General features: G+C 36.2%; 1 protein-coding gene across 1 annotated transcript in view; it reads left to right on the forward strand.

The window, feature by feature from the left end:
• The first annotated feature begins 12,836 nt into the window (after nucleotides 1-12,836).
• LOC124353117 (early growth response protein 1-B) overlaps nucleotides 12,837-17,807 on the forward strand; it is a 310,807-nt gene continuing 305,836 nt past the window's right edge. Inside the window, exon 1 of the mRNA XM_046802955.1 lies at nucleotides 12,837-12,940. The gene's annotated coding sequence lies outside the window, so the exon portion shown is untranslated. The remainder of the gene's footprint in view (nucleotides 12,941-17,807) is intronic.

Raw genomic sequence — 17,807 nt, forward strand, 5'->3', positions numbered from 1 at the left:
CTTGCCTAATTTCTTCATTAATGTATATTTATACTAGCTTATTTATTGTGACAACTACCATAATACAGCAACCAACCTTTGCTAGGAAATAACAGGGCTGTATCAAATAGTAATGTGCATATATATCCTGCTAAGGGCCTAGGTGCAGGATTTCCATTACTTCTATAATTTCCTGCAGAATAATCTTTGGTTCTACATGGCTTGCTGGAAATGCTGTTCTTTCTTACATAATTGAATAGTTCATGTTCTTGCTTAATTTTTATATTATCAGAAATTACTGTAACTTGTAATGAGATAAACCTGGTACAAAATGTTAGATGTAGTTAGACTACCGCATTTAAATTTAAATTAAGTGTAACTGTTATTACTTGTAAATACAATTTTATATAACTTCAAGGAAGTTACAGGAGACAGGTTAATTAATATAATACGTTCAATCCACATGAATGAAAAATTGTCCTACGTTGGTTGACCAGTTTTGTTGTTTTCATTTTTAGTTGTTTATATGTTAGTTATTTTCATATAAATCGACAGGTTAAAAACCATTTTAAAACATGTTGTTTTTTTTTTTTTCTTTGGAAGGCGGCCATTTCTTTTCAGTTGCAAGGGCCTGCCTCTAGAGTACGCCGGGGTCCCCTTACACACTGACAGGCTACACTCTAGGTTCGGGTACTAATGGCACGCATTCCTTATAATAGGGATCACCGACCATGGGTAATTGGTGATTAATTAAATATCTCCAATTTGCACAATTCTACAGTAATGAAACTCACTATGTTTTTTAGCAGGCTATTTTACAATTTGTGTTCTTACAACTAAAAGTTTTAAATTAATAGCCTAACATCTCAAAGTTTGTAATCCGATTTGCACACAATGTACGTTTTAGGACTTAAACTTCTGGTGGAGGAGTAACATAACCATGCAAATGTTATGCCTCCAATAAGATACGACGAAATGCGTACAAAATTACTGGAAAAAGTCTAAAATATCCTTAATTGTTTTATACATTTCTGAAAACCAACATTCTATCATATCTGACTCTAAATAAAATATTAGTTTAGACATGTTATTCCTTCATAAAAAATATAAGCCTTAAAAAGTCTATTTTGTGCAAATTTGATTTATTTATTTATTCATCAACGGTATCCAACATTTTTACAATAATAATTCATAATATTTGAATAACACAATACAATATAGGCCTACTAATACTATATAAATACACAATAATACATGCATTAAAATATGTGGACAACAACTAAGACAAAAAAAGTCAGGAGCTGGTGAGCAAAACAGCAAGTGTAACAAGACTAGTGACCAGACAAGAAAAGAGAGCAACAATCAAAAATAAAACTTGAACGACTATAACAGTTAAATTTTCAAAGAAATAACAAGATATAAACTTGAAACAAACTATAACAATATGATAAAAATTTAAAAAAATTACAAAATTAAATTTCCTAAAGAAATAACAAAAAATAAACCTAGAACAAACTTCAACAATCAAGACAATAACAAACAAACAATAAGTTAGGCATACAGAAAGTAACAAAAGAGTGTAAAAATTTTACTCTAAACAGAAATTGCCATACCTATGATACTGCCACAACAAAAGCCTAACTAGGGTTTCTTATAAATAATTTGAAACAGTTCATTTCTAAATCCAGTTGGCCTCATGAAGAAGTCAATCAGTGAAGCCACGTCACTGCCCCAGCGGAGGAGTCTTGGGACTGATGAGCTATACGCATAGTATGAGGGCATGAATCTTCTCTGGAAGATTGTCTTCGATCTAGTACCTCTTGGGATGGAGATGTCGATGTAGCTTAAGATGACCCGGCAATCCAGCACACCACTCACGATCTTGTTCAAAAAACACAAGGTCGAGGAACTTCCTTCGGAGAGAGAGGGACTGCAAGCCAAACATGTCCTCCACTTCAGCCACTGGAGTGCCCAGAAAGGTATATCCAAGTCGTATTCCGAGGAGACGCACAAAACGTACCTGAACCCTGTTCAGCATCTCATTGAGGCCAATTTGATAGGGTGACAAAATTACAGAACCGTATTCCAAAAAAGGGCGTACTAGGGTCTTGTATAGATTGACCATGGTGATTGGGGATCTAAAGTCTCTGGTAGATCTTACAATGAAACCGATGAGAGCATTGGTTCTAGAAGTGACGTTCAAAATATGATCATTGTAACTTAGGGAAGAGTTCAGAATAACACCAAGGTCACGCATCCTGAACACTCTTTCAAGCTGTTTGCCATTGATACTGTAGTTGAAATGACGACAGCTCTTGCCACGATCGAATGGCATTACCCTGCACTTGGAAAGATTTAATTCCATGGAGTTGTTGTTGCACCAATCACTTATGCTGATCAATGATGATTGCAGATCAAGTTGATTTTGCTCACTAAGCACACAGGTATAAACTTTGATGTCATCAGCAAACATGGAAAATTTAATGGTAATAACACCTCCAATGTCATTTATAAATAGATTGAACAGCAGGGGTCAAAGGTAGGATCCCTGCGGTACGCCAGAATGGACAGGATAAGGCGTTGATGTAGTGCATCACATTTGACTAGAAACACTCTGTTCAGTAGAGAGTGATTACAAAATTTGGAGGGATTTTTAAGCTATTATTTTGAAGCTTAAATATAAGAACCTATATTTTCAAATATACTTTGATGTAAATATTATGCAGTTTTCATTACTGTATAATGCTGCACACTGAGGACATATTTAGTTTATCGATGACAACTGTAAAAGCATTTGTGGCTGAACAGAAATGGCCGCCTCACCAAAGTCGAATTAGTTTTCATCCTCATTCTGGTGGTCTCGACTTTAACCAGTTCGGACCATTTTTGACACTGATAAAGAGGATAGATTCAAATAGTCGAAATGTAGCGTTCTATTTTTTTGTAGCACAGTAAAGATGGCAGATTTTCTAAATCCTATCGATCTGTGCTAAGAGATCAACGACTAATGTCATCTTTCATATATCAATGAGACCTTCAGGAAGTCGAAGGAACTTAAATAAAGGTTATCTAAGATCGGTTGACAGTAGGTGTGAGTCTGGACCTCCCCCATTTCGGATGATTTTTGATACCTAATGAAGAAGATAGATCCAAATTCTCGAAACGTAGTGTTCTCTCTTAAAAACAAATAAATAAAGATGGGAAATTTTCGAAATCCTTTCGACACCTGTGTCTTCTTTCATATCTCAATGAGAGCTTTAGAAGGTTGAAGAAAACTAAGTAAATGTCAACGAAAACCATATACCTCCAATCGGTCCTGTCAAGTGGTTGACAGCAGGTGTGAGGCAGGACCTCCACCACTCCGGCCTCGTCCTTGGAGCATTGTTAGATTTTATCTGACAAATAACTTATCCACGTGGGTGGGAGCGGCTACTACATTACAACAATGGAGCTCTTCTCCGTCTCGGGGTCGGAGCTTGTCCGCAATTACCTCAACCGTAACTGAGTATAATATGCAATAACCAGTGCGAGTGGCGAGACAATAAATAAGCAGCCATCGCTGTATCGGGCGACCACACCTCGCGGGTTGACCCCCTGACACCGTACATCAGGGTCTAACGAGAGCACACCGTCCACAAACAGGTTCCTCGCCTCACAACTGGACCTGTCGTTGGTTTATGTGATTCTAAATATGTTCGAGTTATTGGCAAACATGAAACTGTCATGTTGGGACTTTGTCGATTTCCAAAATGTCAACGGGACGATTTAAACGCTGTACTAGTTCTGCTCGAACTAACAACTTTGTATTGGTTACACAAGAGATCACTTATCCAATACTACAAATTAAAGCACAGAAAAAGTGAGCGCTTTGACTGCCATCTGTGGAGTGATAGTTTAGGTAGTAAATATTTGAACGGTGACAATCAAGGTTACGTGGCGCTGCCCTAGCGTTGGATATCAGAACTAAATACAATAATCATCCAGACCTTAGCACACTATGTCCACATGAATGTAACTAATGCAAAACAGTTTTGAGACCTTCTGATCGGTGCAGGCTTTACCTGAAAAATATAATATCTTCAACTGCCTTGTGACGTTAAGGGATCTGCTACCAGAGTATGCAAACTAACACATAATGCAGGCTTTTGCGTTCTTTTCACTCAAACTAGAATTACTCATTCATGTGCAAAGCCTATGAAATTGCTTGCATAGTCATGGGTAACTTCTAGTCAATTTATTAAAAAGAACTCGACGCTTATGATACATCCTCGCATATACAAAAGCATAAAAATGAAATATTAAAAATAAACTATAAATATTTTGAACTAATTTACAATTCACCTGTCCTTTCAAAAATTAAATTATGTTTTACTCAACATTTTGTATGTATTAAGTAATTATCAACAGTATAATTACTTATATTGATAAAAATATGTAATAAATAATGTTATTCAAGTTGCAGTTTAATAGCAAGAATGTTTTTACAGTTAAATTTGTTTGATTCCAAACAAGACGATGCAGCTGTGAAGTTGAAAGAACTCGAGCGTCAAAATTATAATTTTCCCAAAATTGTGAATTTATTTACTGATAATGAACATGTTTGCAACTTTATTTCTCATCTTAATATGAGACAATAACTCTTTTTACATTAACATATTTTATTGTATTTGGCTTTAATTTTTGTCTTAAAGAAACATTATTATAATATAAGTATATATAAAAATTAGAATTTTTACAATAATATAATAAACTTTAAGGTAATACTTTTGTTATATGAAGATAAAAAAATGATATTCTTCATAATATTTACATTTTTAAATACCTGTAAAGTTACACGACCTTTTGTGTACAACCCTATAAAATGTAACTCTGATATTTGAAACCATCTTTGAGCCATTTACCACCTAATGATGATTGAAAATTAATTTAGGTATGTACCAGAACGTATGTAAACTTTAATTTTGTCAACTTTGATTAGAAAAATAATGAAATATATATATATTTTGAACTAGTTTTCTACCACCCAAACGCAATTAGATTTAATGTAAAATCCCACGGATTATTTGTTTGAAGGTGTAGAAAAAAACCATAAATCTTAGTAAAACAATAAAAATAATGGGAATAAATGTAGAAGTTTTTTTCTTATAAGTGACAACCACCTTGACCTACACTGAACCGCTCCATTTGATGTTATACGTCGGTAAAACAAAAATTAGAAACAGTGAAGTAAAGATGTCTTATTTCACCAGACGAAGTTAGGGCTAAAAAGCCCTCTCTAGCACTTAACCTGGGGACCAACGGCTTAAAAGTGACTGCCGAACCACCACCAATGGCCGGGCAGGCGGGCCGCTTGCAAGGACAGGATCGCTCAGCGATTACCAATCCAAGCAGCAGCCACGCTCTACGTTGCTTGATCGGATTATCTTGCGATAACCGTTGTACCCGCTACACTGCGCCATTGATATCTAAGTAGAGCAAAGGTCTGGAACTGTCCTGCTCAACAAAACTTCAGTTCTGTCTCAGAAAAGCATCGGATTAGTTGACGAGAAAAGTGAAATTCTCCAGGACTCTCCTATTTACCTTGGGAGCGCAATAAATCATACATAATTGACCTTCTTATGTCGTTAAATGTGGTGTGATTAATCAGTAATCAGGAGAGTGTAATTAATTACAATTTGGGACAACTTTGGAGCGGCGGCTCTCGCGGAATTTATCGTTTTGGATTGTTAATTAGTGCAAAACGCGTCTAAACTGCTCGCACGGCCTATAAATAAGTCGGGGACCGGGCAGACGCACGCAGCCGACCTGACACATGCAACCGACACCTGTTCACGTAGGATCTGCTCGATTTACATAATATATTCGCCGCCACTGCAATCCCGCAGTTAGTATGCACTAGTTGGCGGTAATAACTTGTCGATTAGGCTTCAAATTGACTATGTAAGTACACTTTAATTAGATTTTCTGAGATTACCGACTCGAGAATAACATCAGCGTAAATTGTCCTGGACACTCCAGATATTACATAAAGCGTGAAGTGGAGTAACCGGTAAATGGTCGGAAAGGGGCAGATAAAAATATCCCTTCCGGCACAGCCGGAATAGAGATACACTTAATGTGTGGCTCTTATCTGGAAGTATCAAACTGAGGATGGATTATATTGTTCTCTTATGACAAGATGCATAGAAATTGCACCTAGCCCTAAAAGGACATTTGTGCTGCTCCCGGAGCAACACAATATTCTGGATGGATAAGGTTGGGAGTAGGGTCCGCCTCCTGTCAAGGTCCATGAGGAAGAATTTAGGACATTAATCTCAGTCATGAAGAAGGGAGACCATTCTGTTCCACCTAAAACGGGCAGGTAGTAGCAATAATCACTCTTGTTTGGGCTAGCAATACCCTTTAACACTACAGGAGCTCCACCCACTTATAAAGTCTTCCTCTGCAGTAGACTATGCCTATCGATCAATCCTTTTGCCCCAATATCAACATTTGTGGTTAGCGATATGCCGCTCCTGGACATCCATGTGGTTACTCAAATGTAAATGACACATCGGATTTTTCTATACCAGTCACAAGTGAAACCTCCTTAACATATAAGATATAATATACTACTACTAAACTTAATAAATAAAAAATAAGTAAGTATAAATCCATTCTTTTATAACGCCAGAAACAAAAATATCTTGAAAACTTGTATTATTATATGTATTTTAGACGTTCCTACAAGTGTGAGCTTGCAGTTATCGCAACTATTTAGAAATTAAACGGATTTACTTACACTGATTTCGACATAATCGTGTAGGTAATTAGCAAAACTGTGCATGGTAACCGCCTATAAGAGAAAAAAAGTAGTACTAACAAGATTTGTTTGAAATTAAATGAAAAATTACCATTTTGCTCTTCGGTATATAACGGCTATTTTCTGTGTTGTAATCATTCGTTTTTGAAATATTGAACACTCTCAATGTCGAAACCTTAATATACATCGTATAATGTATAGTTACAAAGGTTGTTTGTAATTGTGCAGCGCTTCTCAAAACCTTTCATACCTGGTCTAGATTAGCCTAAATCGTTTAAAAACTGCAGTAGTGATCGGGCGTGCAGCGATCATCTTCTTCTATGCATCACCTACCTCTTCAGTATGTCCTTCAGATCTGGTGTCTTTCCTGATTCCTAGAAAACCGAATGTGTGGTCCTGTTCCCAAGTCTAAGGATAATGGTAATGTTTAATGTTACATCTTACAGGCCAATTGGCATCCTTACTTCTTTGTCTAAGGTCTTCTAGGGACCTGTGCTGGACTTTCTTGCTCCAGCATTCAACCAGATGTCCGGTCTGACAATCCACCACAACAACTCGCTGCTGAAATATGTTCTTTTCTACTTTTGAGAGGGGAAGGCAAGTGGACGTTGTGTATTAAGATTATGCCAAAGATCAAGGAAACTAGGAGAATGGCTGGAGGGTTGCACAGTTGGCTGAGTAACTGTCTCGAGGTGCGTGAATTCCAAGTCCGTTGTGTTTCGAGCATGTCTACGGCGTTCTTGGGTTGATTTGGTTTTCCCCAGGGATTTCAAATGGGACCCTTTCTTTTAAATTTCCATAATGATTAAAACTTATTCACTCTTTAAACTTCTACCAAAATATTAGTTACATTATACCCAACACGAAAATTTTTTTTCATTTTTTGAAAGAAAGTGGCAAATGAGTTTTGTAACATATCGTTAAAATCTGCACGGTTATAAAAAGAACATATTTATATCGATTAAAAGTGTTAGAAAATTTGAAATTTTGGATTTGGCACGACTCATGGTTTACTGGTAACAGCATAAACATTTCAAATGATTGAGGAGAGATCTTCAAAATCACCATCTGCATTCCAAATTTGTCCATTGTTACGATCGGTAACGATCGATGTTGAAGCAGGGGTCGCTTATGGCTGGTTTATACCTTCCAGTTGAACCCACAATGGGTACAGCAAAAACCTATGTGTCACTTACATCTGGGCAACCTTATGAATGTCCAGGAGCGGCACTTACTAACCGCAAACGTCGAATTTTGGGGTGCTAGGGTAATTCGATATGTCTAGTCTACTGTTAAGAGTTGGTGGGGTTCGTTCCCTAGGTGTCAAAGGTTCTTGCTAGCCTTTGCATAAGGGTGTGCCACACCTGCCTGCTTTGACTGGAGAAGCTGTTTCAGAGCTGGCTACTCTCCCTTCGGAGAGATCATGACTTGAGATTAGTGCCCTAAATTCTGCCTTATTGATCTCGACAAGAGGTGACCCCTAACCCCAACCTTACACATCCAGAATATCCTGCCACTCCCGAAAAAGCGGAAAGGTCCTTATAAGACTAGGTGCAATTTTAAGCTTTTTGTCCTAAGAGAACAATGTAAGAATAATAATTAGAACAATGATGAATACATTTTATTATTACCAGTTATCCTATATAAGAATGTTACAAGTTAGTAAATTTCATGTTTTGATTCAGTAATAACATTTGCTAAAACTAATTATCTTTAAAAGTAGTTATCAATTGTCCACTGAATTAGGGGGAAATAATAAACTTTATATTGTATGGTTTAGTTTTTTTTTATTGACATAAATAATGACCTTAAGATTGCTAATTTAAAATTTGAAATTGTCGTAATAAACTTCCCATTTGTTGGTATTATTCAGCAAAATGACCGAAACCAGGCAAATTTATCTCGGGACTAATTTTTAAATGATGTCTCCAATGGAATATAACTCTGCAATTAATTAATATAACGAACGTAATGTTACTAGTCTTCCAAAGACAATGTTTAAGTTATAAAAGTCTACCTTTTGCAAATTACCTTTATCTGAAATAAAAATAGGTTAGTTTATTTAAGTTTAAAAACGTTTAAGCTTTAGGAACAAGTCAAGTTGATATTTTGGTTGGTATCAAGTTTGCGGCAAGTTGATATTTTAAATATTAAATGTTCTTATGAGTGAGCCTATTTGGGCAGTATTATCAACCAGGAAAGATTTGCAAACCAGCTTCTCAAGCCTGTAATGATATTTTATTTAAATATCACACTATATGAACTGATGTAAATCATAAGATAATTCCTTAAGTAGACAAGTACCAGCTATTTAGATAATTCCAAGTTACAGCTAGATGAATATAAAACCGGGCTGTAATGTTACCATAAAGCTCCTGCAAAGGTTGCCGACGGCTTAGTCTAGTGAGCATAGCGGCAACCGCAAGCAATCAAGCCAAGCAACAACGAGTGTGTCTACTTTTGAATGGGTGACCGCTGAACGATCATTCTTTGCTAGTAGACCACACCTTCGGAAGTTACCTCATGCAATTGGCTCTTTCTATTTAAAATAATATGGGGAAATGTCCGTGTGGCATTGAACTGACCCTCTATTATGGGCCTGAGTAAAAGCCCAACGGTAATTTGGAGTTCTCCTATGTAATAGGAATTGTTTAAAAACTATGATTTTTCCAATTCTAACGACACGAAGTCGCATTCGTAATGGTTCGTTTTTTATATTTACTAAATTTTTACCTTTTTTTGTTCTCTTAGGACAAGAAGCTTAGACAATTACACCTGGTCCTATAAGGACCTTTGTGCTGCTTCCGGAGTGACAGGATATTTTGGATGGGTAAGGTTGGGAGTAGAGGCCACCTCCTGTCGAGATTCATGAGGAAACTTTTAGGGCACTAATCTCAAGTCATGTCCTCGGAAGAAGGAGAATCCAGCTTTAAACCAGCCTCTCCAGTCAAAGCAGGCACGGGTTGGCACACCCTTATGTGAAGGCTGGCAAGAACCTTTGCCACCTAGGGAACAAACCCCATAAAATCATCTCTCGCAGTAGAATAGACATATCTAATTACCCTTCCACCCCAGAATTTCGTCATTTGCAGTTAGTGATGTGCCGCTCCTGGACATCCATAAGGTTGCCCAGATTTAAGTGACTCATCGGTTTTTGCTGTACCCAATGTGCGTTCAACTGGAAGGTATAATCCAGCCAGAAGCGAACCCTACTGGGTGACATTTTAACGTTATATATAACTTAATTTGGAAAGTACTGGGCCATAACATAATAATTTAAGAGGTAGATTGGATTTTTTGGAAGGAAAGGAAACTATACTAAGACCTACTGTACCGTGCCAGGACGTTTTTGGGGTGGAGCAGTCAGCTTTAAAGAAGTCCAAGTTCTCTGTCCACGCTATATTCTTCAGCACCTGTTCACTCTATCGCGACCCCAAGTCAAGGGAGCAAGTAAACCCTATCCCAGAATAATATAGACAACCGTTCAAGAGCAGACAGATAGAATCCACACAAAGATCCAAAAGCGAGGTCAGACATCTTGCATTAGCAAACGACAAGATTAGCTAGCTGTAGCTAAGATTATAAAAAAGGCTCAGCAAAGCTACCGGTCCGACCACCGGCCAACAAAATAAAAGCGGCAGATGCACTTAATTAATTTTCGACCAATGTTGTGTTGAAAAGTCAAAAACCAATTATTTCCCTTTTTAACTTTACATTTTATTCTTCATTACTAAAATAAATATATTTTTGGGATCATCAGCGTAGAAAATTACAGATCCTTTTTTGCAGGGGTTGAATAGCAAAAGTCCAAAATTGGCAAAGAATGCGAAGTTGGAATGTAAGTGACGTAGACCGGTTAGCGCAGATGACAGAAGCTCGTGCCGAAGATAATTTTCGGGATACGGGGAGAACCTACTCCCGATCGCCCTACGGGTGTATTCGTGGAATGGAATGGTTCGAAGCCGCCGTCAAAGTCGCAATCAGAAGGCAGACTGCCGCCCCCTCAAAGCGCATGACTTACGACGCCCGCTGTATTAATGGCTAATAGGCACATATATTTTGATGCGACGATGGTTCAATTCGTACGTTCCTCATAAATACTGGGACCCTGGGATGGATTTATCAGGGTACGAGGTTCTTTTTGCAAACTTGTCCTTCCGCAGGGTACTGGCAGGTCTGTTGGCGATTTAAGATTGTTATAACATTTTGATAGGAACAGGAATAGGATTCCACGTCACTCAGTACTTATTCAGATGAATAAACAATTTTATATAGTGCAGTCAAAATAAAGAGAAATTAGGGAGTGCCGATTGCCGAGCGGTCTAAGACGTCGGACTTTGAGTCTGAGTTAGAGATAGCGTGGATTCAAATCCTGTCTGTGACCGAAGCACTTTTTATCAGTACCATCGACCTTGTACTGTATCGACTCTCTTTATTCTGTTTGATAAGATCCTCGTACAGGCCAGTGGCCTACGAGGACGGGCAGAATAAGTCATGAAACGGGAGTGGCTTCTCCTTAAAAAATTGATAAGTTTGTATAATGAATGAATTGTACTCTTGTTACAATCTATCGTTGAGTAGTAGCCACTCATTGATCAGTGATAACCTAGGAAGTCTTCCAGCTTTATGTGTAGTGAAAGATCACGGATTTACTTCAATATATGGTGGTAGAACGCCGGTATAAATTCTCAATGTAAAATTTAAAGACTCCACAAAATCAAGTGAATTTTAGTGAATGTAGTGGCGAATATGTTGGAAATTCGCAGAAGCACGTGTTATTATTTTGGTCCTTGTCTCGTTTCATAAAAGTATTATCTTCAGGTTTGAGTTTGTATTGCCATTTGTTATTCTTTATTTGTTTTATACTCTTGTACTGCGATAATTGTTATGTTTATGTCGATAATTATGGTACCATATTATAGTCACCGGCTGTCTTCTTGCTGTATTGTATTGTTATAGATCAAGTTACTGTTATTGTTATTGTGTTTTTGTACCTGTGCATTTGCATGTAACCTAATTTATAGGTGACGAACATGATAGCTTATTTGTCTTTTACTTTGTAGATTGTTAGTACAGTTTTGTTGCAAAACTAGTACACTAATGCATAATATAAGACTGATTGCATGTCGTTATAATTTTTATAGTTCTTTGAGATTGGATGTTTCTTTTTCTCCCACTACCATCTTGCATTTGCATGTATATTCTACATATAAATGGTTCATGTAATCGTATGTGTAAAATAAACAAAGTCTATTTTTAGTGTGATCGTAAATTGTCATAAAATCCCAGTTCATTACGATTCACACCTAAAATCTGTTCATACATTTTTGGTTATTAATCATTGCAGTTCCATAGCTTCAGGGATTCGAAGTAGAAAAGATGATAGGATTTGCTTGCTTCTTAATAGCCTACAGTTTGTACTTTATTAGAAGATGTTGTTTAAAAAGTATTTTCTAGAATATTATAGCAAGGTACGTTCTGTCTAATTAAATAAGAATTACTAGTTAATCTATGACTATTATGAACTTATATATGAACTCAGTTACGTTCTTCGTTTAAAGTGTGTTATTATTGTGGCAGGATTGCGGACATTTACCATCGTTATAGGTTATAAAAGTTATATCACAACGTTTCGAGGACTGGAATCTATCCTCTTCGTTATTTCCGTATGTATAATACCTCCCCCACCTGACGAAGAGGATAGATTCCAATCTTCGAAACGTTGTGATATAACTGTTGTAGTCTATAACGATGGCAAATATCCTATAAATTCGAAATAACCTATCAAATTATGACATTTATTTTCTTGCTACAAAAATGTATATTTTTAGTTGTCAGTTTAAAACATTTGTTGCACTGATAGGGTGTTGGAAGCTAATTTCCGGAATTGCCGTTTTGATTCAGCGAAGAGAGGCACATTGGTGAATGGAACCCCCGCTCTCGCACGCACCTCGCCACGTAACCACGGGGGTGGCATCAGCCGGTTATACAACGTGTGAATGACGCTCCGCGCCGCGGCCGGCATGAATGGGGGGACCGCGCTGGCCTGAGGCGCCCACGCGACCCGGACCTACACGGGAGTGCTCTCCTCAGTCAGTTCCGACCGCGGTGCCGGCCGGCCGTGTTATCAGTGCTATCAGGGGACAAGGTCACGAGGAGGTAAGTACCCTTGGATAGTGGGGGCAACCCGCGAGAGGGGTGGGGGCACCCACTGAGGCACGGGAAATGCCATTTCTCCTTCAACCGACAATTACCTTGCCTCTCGAGTTTATCAGGATCAAGGGAACTCACTCTGTCTGTCCTTCATATTAAAATACTATCCGATCAAACACACTATTGGACGCGGAATTGTAATATTGGATTTATTTCATTAAAACGATTGTTCATTTACAACATTTTGCGTTAAAGAAAAGACGGATATACAAACTATGTGAGGTTTAAATTAATTATTGCTGCACACTGTGTTTTAACACAAACATATTAGTAAAAATGCAATCCTTGTTTAGTGAAAAAAATTAGAACAGTTGCAGGATCAAACTTTTTAAATTTTACCCTAAAAAATTGTAATATGTATAACATGTATAATATGTTATAGTTTTTTTAACTAACGGTTTTGTAGTTACCTTTTCCATTCTAACTAGCAGAAATTTAATAAGCTTTGTTGGTTAACACAATCGTATATCAAATTAATCGTACATTAATTTTGGTCTACAAGAATGTATTTATAATGGCAGGATTAACTGGATACATACTAAAGTCATAATACGAAACAACTTTTATTCAGTAAAAGATTATTGTTGATAATTGAATGGTTTCATTAAATTTACCGAATTACAGTTTAGGTATATGGTCCTTTGGTATATGGTTTTAGTCTTCATTATTAATTGTATTTAAATTGCTGTAAAATGATTATTAAATGTTTGGAATCCCAAGAACAGATGCAGTTTTCATTGAAAATACAATTTTCAACGAGAATGGAAAAACTTAAAATGTTTGTAAACATTTACACATTTTAAGACATCCTAATACAGTGTTATTCCAATGGTCACATTATTAGGATTGCATTTACATCTAATCAAAATAACAATTGTGAGGTTTTATAAAAAGAAACTAGCAGTTACCCGCGAATTCGCAAGCAATTTCATTTTGAAAAAAAAAAAACAGGTACACCATGTGCGTATTCTTTTTATATGGCTTTCCAAACAATCCTAAGATAAGTGATAGTCACTGAAAGATATTTTAATCTCTTTATCCAGTTCAAATTTAAGTTTAAAGATCAGGCCTTGAAGTCGAATAATGGAAAGTTTTTTTATAAGTACCTCTGAAGTTTCTAGAATTTCTCTCCATTATTTCATAATATCTTATTGAATAGCTCCAAGGATTTTAATAACAATTGAACCATTTTAGGCCAAAGTGGAAAAATACCAAGTCCTTGGCTTTTCATTTAACACGCGTATGACGTAATAAATAATTGCTTTTTACTGTACTTGATTAAAATCCGAATACAAACAAACCCAGACAAGGAAAGGCTTCTGCATGTGACATGTCATTTGTAAAGTACAATGACTTTGATAGATACATAACAACAAACATTGAATGTAACTTATTTAAATGAGTATAAATACATACTACTATTTTTGACTTTCATTTACTATTTGCTAATAGACCAGTTCAGCGTAGTCCGGAGGGGTTTTCAAAATGGAAATAAAACTGTGTTAACCAGAGACTCTAAGAATTTCCCTGTAAAATTTAAGTACATTCGTAGTTAATAGTTTTTACAATAAAGTACTTTTACGTGATTGAGTACCAAAAACACACAGAGACGCCGTTAGGTTTTGATATTATAGTATACATTACATTATATTTTATCCTTTTATATAAATGCTTACTAATTCTTATATATGTAGTTTTATGACCACATAAGGTAAAAAAAACAAATCTAAAACATCAGTTGATAAATAATTTTAGTTGATGAAATTTCTTAAACAAAAGCCACGCAGTTTGGCCACAGTTCGCGTAGTAGGTGCTTATAAAATTATATTTGCCAATTTCAAAGCTCCGTATATCTAATATTACAGTTAGAAAGTATGAAAGTATCTAAATACTAAACTAAATACCATTGACGTTTATATAAATACAGTAGTGTACATCCAGATGCTCATAGTGATATGGCATCGGTTTTCGAATTTAGGCCTTCGCAACATAAGCGTTAAATATCTCTATGTAGCCTATATCAGTTGTTGAAATCTCATGATCTACCCCACCAAATGGTGGATAATTTTTCGTACAGGTTGACGTTATCTCACAGATGTTCATTAACGAAAAATTTCTCTCTCTGACTTCAGAGTTATGAGACATTGGTCTTTACGGTTGGACATGCTATGATTCGGGAAAAAATATCGGACACTTGAATATCTTCCAGAGGCTGTCAGTTATCTATGCAATATTTAGGAAACCACATAAATATTTTTGGAGATGGAGTATTAAGTCAAAAAAATATGGTTGTTTTAAAAATTATATCTGGTTGAACATAAATGAATAGTTATAGAGATTATTTTTAAGGAATTACAATGTTTTCCAACGATAAATCAATTAGGATCTTCAGACATTTTGGCTCGCTTTGGAGAACCATCTTCAGGTCAGAAATGTTAAACTGAAACTCAGTTGTTACAATCTCATATCTTGCCTGAATATGGATCCTAACAGCAAGCCAAAATATCCCAGTTACCAGAGTTGCGGTGCAAACTGGAGAGCTTGGAAGATACTTAATTTTTACTCTATTTGGGGTCATAAATTAGATTAAAAAACTATTAATCTATGAATAAAAATCAACTTTTACAATAATTTAATTGAATAGTCTGTTTTGGGAAATAATTATGTTTAATCGTGCTATACTTAATTAACTTATTAAAATGGAACAGAGTGTATTACATAAAACTAAGTCAGGTTTGTTTGCAATCAGTTCTCCAAACTCTACAGAATCGGGCGTATATAAGTATTACCGTCATACTATTGTGTGTTGCTCGAAACCGTGTACAGCCGCAACTTTCAAATTCTATAACAATGCTAAAGTTGTTTTATATTCATTGTGCTTCAATAGACATAAAAAAAACTATCTATACAAGGTAGGTGTGCGCCACACCAAGTGTCGTACAACAGGCTTCGCGGAAGTGGCATGCAAAATTTCTAATGTATAGCTCATTTCATTACTGACAGATGAAACAACATACGATCATACGAAAAAGGAATCTTTTACATCCAGCAGGAATAAAAATGGAAAGTGTGTCAGGTTACTGGATTTTGACGCTTAGAGTCCAAATTCCACGGATGTACATACACCATCGTAAAACTAATTCTCGTTATACAAAATTTCAAGTCTACAGATGAAATCTTTCTCGAGATATCTTGCCACATGGTGCACTCACATTGAGTTTCATATCAGTGTTTAAATAATAAGTCTAAAAACCAAGTCGCCAATAAATGATGTTGGATGTATTGCAATGTGTTAATGAGTCACGCGTTAAAATCTGGTATGAGTCTACTGAGTTAGAATACACATTTATTTATTCTGCTATTATATCTCGTTACTGCGATGGTTACCCGTAAGACCAATGTAAAAATATTCACTAACGCTCAGCCAAATTCCATTGAGTGACATGCACCATAATCGAACTCAGTGTTCCTAATAAATAAATGAAGTTTCAAGCATAATTGAAAGTTTTCCTTCCCACGGATTGGCTTCGCTAACGCTCAGCCACTTACATCACAGTTTTTCATGGCTAAAATAGACGATTGATAATTAAATACATGCCATTGTTTTTATTTTCTTTGAAAAGTGCTACTTCTGGTCTTCATTATTTTGTTAGGTGAGACGAAGAGTACGCCCAAAATGAATAGCCACCACCTCCGAAATGTTTATAAATGTTTTGATGGTTAAGTACTTAAAAGGGGACCGGGTAGGTCCTATGCTGCGCATGTTAAATTTGCATATTTGGTGCACACTTTTCTCAGAAAGTACTAAAGCTACATACATGAGATTTATACCACATGTTATATGCATATTGCACTACACTTTAAAGCAGGGATTTATCTTTTTCATTTTTATTTTTCAAGTTATGATTTTTTTTCGAAAGTGCCTTTTTGTGATGTTTTTTTCAAAGAAAAAAATTATAACTTGAAAAATAAAATTGAAAAAAAAAAAAAAAAATCCCTGCTTTAAAGTGTAGTTAAATATGCATATAACATGTGGTAAAAGTTTCATCTATGTAGCTGTAGTACTTTCTGAGAAAAGTGTGCACCAAGTTTCAAAAATGGTGTTTTCGAGAATCGCAAATCAAAGTAGGCCTACTTTTAAAAACACATGTAATCATAATTGATTTAAAACAGACCAGTTCCATAACTTGGGTCATCTGGGTCTTCTTCTTTGTCTTCCAGCTTTCTTTTACTCGATCTTTTCTTCTGTCTTGCTTGTTTACTAATTTCAGATGCTGCTCGAAGCGAATCAAATAGCCTACACTTATCGGCTAGTTTCATTGCTGCTACTGTATTTTTCCCCCACACTTTGCAAGCACTTGACACTTGGTTATCTGTCCAGAGTTGAAGGTAGCAACAGCATCATAAACCCCAAAGTGAAGAGTTCACAAACCCGGTTTTAGGGAGTCTTGACCAAATGAAGTGGTTGACGCTTTCATTAGGATTTTGAGTATGCCCATGAAGGCACCTTTCCAGTAGTGTAGGATCTGATAAGCTCTTGAAAACAGGCTTTATAAACTCCATAATAGGCTTAGGGATACTGGATCTATGAGTGTAATGTTCTCCAGTTGCAATGGACTTATTATATTTACTGCTGTGTTTTGAGTTGACGCAAACACATCACTGAATTTACGGGTATGGATAGACGAAACAATTTTTTTTGTTACTTTCTAGTAGCCAAATAATCATGTGTTATATATCAAAATGTGCGTAAGGAACCAAGCTACAAGAAAAAAATATAAACAGAAAATTGATAAATTTTTTTATTTCACCT

The sequence above is a fragment of the Homalodisca vitripennis genome, chromosome 1 (genome assembly GCF_021130785.1).
Source record: "Homalodisca vitripennis isolate AUS2020 chromosome 1, UT_GWSS_2.1, whole genome shotgun sequence".
In the NCBI taxonomy this organism is placed as follows: Eukaryota; Metazoa; Arthropoda; class Insecta; order Hemiptera; family Cicadellidae; genus Homalodisca; species Homalodisca vitripennis.